Source organism: Eurypyga helias, unplaced genomic scaffold, assembly GCF_000690775.1.
Source record: "Eurypyga helias isolate BGI_N326 unplaced genomic scaffold, ASM69077v1 scaffold6498, whole genome shotgun sequence".
In the NCBI taxonomy this organism is placed as follows: Eukaryota; Metazoa; Chordata; class Aves; order Eurypygiformes; family Eurypygidae; genus Eurypyga; species Eurypyga helias.
This window is the reverse complement of record NW_010268780.1, coordinates 15,892-21,130: the sequence shown is the minus strand read 5'-3', so window position 1 is coordinate 21,130 and position 5,239 is coordinate 15,892.

The following is a 5,239-nucleotide window of genomic DNA, read 5'->3' as shown; positions in this document are numbered from 1 at the left end:
CCTAGGGCAGTGGCTGCACTTTGGAAAGACCGAGCACTTGAGGCCATATATTTGAATCCTAGCCAGAGAGATTAAGTACTTGAGAACTGAAGCTGAAGGCCTAATGTAATTAATTTCATTATTCTCCCTTTAATTCTATCACAATAAAGAGTAGAAATCTCAAAGAATTGACTGGAAAATGTAGTCTGCATACAATTCCTACTCTTAGTGTTTTAATTCTTCTGATAAATGCAAGACAAAAATAACTTCAAATACACAGTCTTAAGCACACAGTCACACATATACAGATGAACACACACACTCTTCTTCACTCCTTTAACCAAAACTTCATCAATTCATCCAAAGTTCAGATGGAAATTTCCACTGATGATTCAGACCAGCTAGCAGAACTCAAAGTCTCTTGATCAGCTGCTGGGACAGTTCCTCTGTCTCACCTCACACCCTCATTTAACTCCCTTCCTGAGTTCAGATAAGCCCGTGGGGACATCTGCCATTTCACTTGATGGTCACTAAGGATATTGCAAACCTGCCACATTCACACAGATCTAAACAAGCAGCAGTGCTGGGTTAGAAAAAAGCATTACACTGTTGAATGAAGTAGAAACTTCTGTACTCCAGGAACTTCCAGTCTGGATGCTGTGCCCAGAGCTGGGATGAGGTAAGGCTGAACTAGACAGTGAATAGTCAATTGCCAAGTCTCTAGCCTTGATTATTTTTATTCCAGCCTTCTTGACAACCCAGGAGTTCCCCTAAGCTGGGGGAAGAACATCAGTGCAGAGCCATTATTAGCAGCCAAATAGAGAGGAGTTGGCTGGAAGGAAGGAGGTTTACAAAGCTTCTGTGGAAGAAGTATAGAGCGAAAGAGAGCATGTGCTTTAATTTGGATCAGTAACCTCAACCTAAGGAGCCGCTTTCTGGCCCTGTTGTTCTCCTTTCCTTCCACTTAGCTGGCCCCTGAGTGGGAAGGACCAGCAGGCTCTCCAGTAGGAGATCCTGGGCTCCCTGCTGCTCTCTGGACCCAGTCAACCTCCCTGTTTTCCTTGGTAAACAAAAAGTGACAATTCCCAAGTGAGAGCGGTACACCGAAGAAGGTTTTAGTGAAGGTTTAATTGCCAATTACCCTCTTGAGAAATGCAAACACAGCTTCAGCTAATGTTAGGAGCAATCCAGGAAAGCATCAGATATGAGGGACGACTCCTGGTGCATGCATGATATGACAAAGGGAAGCGTCAGCCTCCCCACAGCAGGTTCTTCTCTACTTGCAGGGTTGTTGCATTGCCCAATAATCCTTTCCTTGTTCATTATTAACAAACTGCTGTAATAGACACTTGTTTGCAGTAGCGAAATACCAACTGGCACACAAGCAGCTCTCCTGAAAAGGCTGCAAAGTGTTTTTTTCCAGGAATCGCTGGCTGCAGAAGGGACCTTGCCCCAGGGTAACGGAGCAGCTGTTGGGCACCAGACAGTGCCGCTACATTTCAGCGAGCGCGCAACACTCCGGCCTCCAGGACCTGCAGGGAGGTTCATTTAATCAGGCAGAAAATTCATTGCCTTTGTGCTTACATTTTAAAAGGCAAAAGGAATCACTGCAAATTTTGGCTCTGAACTTCTGCTTGGCACGTAACACATCCTACCATGTGTGGGATAAGCTAAAGGATATTCTCAGGAGGGGGGCGAAAGCCTGTGCTGTATGCGAATGAAGGGATCCCAGGTATGATACGGATTTGAGCAGTATTATTGCCGCCTCCAAGGACCTAACAAGTTACTGGCAGTGATATGCACAGGGGTGAAGTTACCACGAGATCTTACATTACATGGGGTTAGCTCTTCCTCAGACAGACCCGAACTCACACAGTAGATCTAAAGCTGTGTTGAACTCAAACTGAACTAAACCAACTCCAATTCTTAACTGACAATCCAAATAAGAACTAAATGCAACCGATAATAATTCACCTGTCTGATCGGCAGTGTGGCTTTACTAGAGCTAAAGGCAAAGGAAAGCAGCAATCCACGTCCTGCCAAAACAAAACACACATTCTGGATGTATTACATGACAGTCTGGCTTCTTTAGCAAACATAGCATCTGTTGCAGTCCTGTTCCAATTAAAAAAAAAAAAAAAAGAGTCTGTTGTTACATAACAGTTGATAATCCCCAATCTCCGGAGTAGTTAATCTAGATGTACACATGGTTAAAACCTTTGCTGGCCAATTGAAATCTGACTTTCCTGACTACTCACTTATAATCACCAAGCAGAGAAATGACACTGTTGAGTTTGCTGCTGGTTAGGATGTATCCTGACCTTCCAGAACAGCACAAAATTTTGATAGGTTTGCCCTAAATCTAACCATCTTTCTCTTTCCTTATCAAAGGGATTTAAGACTAATATAATTAAAGAGTTGAAACAAGCAGTCCTACATTATGAATCACCAAGAAACTTGTCCAGAGAGGCTGGCATGACCTCCATTGCTTTCTATCAATTGCTTTGTATCTTCTGGAGCAGCTGTGAACGCAGTTCCCAGTCAGTCCCTGAATGAATGAGGTGAGATATGCCTGCAGGTGTGCAATGAGACCTCCATCTGCACAGGGGCTGTCGTAGGATCCTCTGGCAAGAAGCTTCAAAGCAAAGAGGTGTCTCTTAAAGTGCCATCAAGATGGGGAGAGCCATGCAGGAACTGCTGAGGCAGCTCATGTCTCCCCTGCACCCTGGAAAACACACAGAAGACAGAGCTGGAAGCAAACAGTTTGGTCAGGCACCCGTCTATCAGCTGGGAGAAGAGCCTGCAGGACCCTACTGCAGCACAGCAAGTGCAGCAAAGCAAAAAACCATCCCTGGGGCAGTTTAAGGGACCTGGTTGTAGGCAGCTTAAAGGGACAAGGCTGGGGAGAAGCAAGCAGGACAGAGTGCAGGAGATGCTTAGAAAGGGGGACGCATGCATGACACCACATTGGTGAAGGCAGGGAATCAGACATGTAGGAATGGCTAAATGGGAAGGAGGCGTTGGGAGGTCCCAAAAAAGCACCAAAAAACGGAAGCTCAATAAGGCAACACATTATGGGGTACGCTGTGCACGAGGAAACCTGCTCTGGGAGTATTTCAGCAGAGCTTGGCAAGCCTGTGCCAGCTGCAGGAGCAAACCACACCGGTAACAGTTAATTGCATGAAGGGAGGCCTTGGCTGACGCTTCCAAAAGAGTAAGTCAGTCCTTCCAGAGAGAGGCCTGAAGGCAGGGAGGGAGGCTGCACCCAGGCACTTGTGGGTGGAGGGGCTCCTCTACCTGAGGCCACATGGGGAGATTCCTTCTCCCTCCACCACAGGAGACGCCACACCTGGCTGCGCGCCCTCCACCCCAGGATCTCCATCACTGAATGCTTCCCAAGGTTAGTGGAGTCCCTTGGTCAGCTTTATCTGATCAGAGGATGTGAGTGGACTGGGTAACGATGCAATCCTGCAGACAACAGAAGAGCAGAAAGATGCAAACTCTGCCTATCTGGGCAGTGAGATTTTGCTGATGTGCTGAGCAAAGCTGGCTAACCTGCTCTGGTGTACTAGTACAGCCTCATAGGTACAGGCAGTCCTGGCTTCTGCCACAGGGTTCAGCCCATCGCCCCACTTCAGTCACACACAGAGGCTTTCCAGCTGAAGCAGCAGCTGGGGCAGCGCACAAGCTCAAAAGCTGTGGCCTCCTATCCAGGATTCATTTTAAGGCTCTGTATGGCTTCTGGCATAGAGATTTACCGTAAGCAAAGCTGGCAGAAAATTACATGTTTTTCCCATCACTGCAAATGCCAAGGAGATGAGTGTCCAGACCATGGAAGCCGCTTCAGGGCAAGGTCATCCAGCCATGGTTGGCTTCAGATCTCTCCTTGCCAAGTCTTTCCCCACCAAGAGAGAGAACAACTCTGTGCAGCTCACCATCCAGCTCGAAGAGGGATTTCCCCCCCATCTGTCCTCTTCCTCCCGGTGTCTTTAGATGTCTTTGGAACTATATGATCTTTAAGGTCCCTTCCAACCCAAACCATTCTATGATTCTATGATTCTATGTCAATAGTCACTGTGCAGTCCTTTCCACAGACCAGCATATTTCTGGATATCAACCCACAAGCCCTTTGAGGCAGAAAAGCATCTCCTCCAGTGCATTATATGTGTTACCCATGCAAATTGGTAGATCTCAAGTGATCAGAGAAGCAAAAGGGCTGACATGGCCAGCAAAATAAACACTTCTACGAGGAGGCTGCCCTGGCCCAGGTAGGAGAGGCTAAAGACCATGGCAAAGGAGCAGAGCTCTCGAAGTCTGCATCTCCTGCTTGGCACAGGACAAGGAAACGCTGCTAGGCTCTGTCTTTGTTTCCAAGAAAGAACAGAGGAATCAGCTTTCCAAAGGCCTTGTGGTGTTAGGGGAAGAAAAAAAAAAAAAAGGGAAAAAAAAAAAAGCAAGCCTTATTTGCTGTCTGTATAAGATGCAAAGATAAAGGCACTCACCAAAGTTTTCACTGATAGTATGCCCTCCAGCAAGCTGCCCTCCCATTGCACAACAGGTTTATCAACAACAGAAGGCTAACAGGGCCCTGCACAAGCCAAATCATCTTCTACATCTGCTGCTTCCGCTGAATTCAAGAGCCACAACTGCCTGCTGTAAGATTTTTCAAAGGAACACAACAGTCACACACTGACACAGCCCATGCAAAGACAAAACCAAGATGACCACGCAGCAATCACACACTGCATGGGGTTTGTGTGGCAGGGGTTTTGTAGCGGCGGAGGTGCTACAGCGGTGGCTCCTGGGAGAAGCTACTACAGGTTTCCCCGGCTCCAAGTCAGACCCACTTCTGGCCAAGGCAATTAGGGTCCCTGATTAATATATTTAAGAGAGCAAAACAAAGAGACCTGCAGAAGGAGAGAGGAGTGGGATGTGAGAGAGAGAACCAGGCAGAAACCAGAGTCACTGCAGGAAGGCAGGGAGGAGGTGTTCCAGAGCAGACGTTCCCTGTCAGCCCAGGGGGAAAGGGCAGGCTGTGCCCCTGCAGCCATGGAGGGTCATAGGGGAGCAGCCCCCTGCAGCCCGGGAAGGGCCCCGCTGGAGCAGGCAGCTGTGCCCCAAGAAGGCCATGACTCAGTGGGAAGCTTCTGCTAGGGCAGGCTGCATCTGAAGGACTGACCCCATGGGAGGGACCCACGGTGGAGCAGTTCATAGAGGACGGTTTCCCATGGAAAGGACCCCACACTGGAGCAGGAAAAGA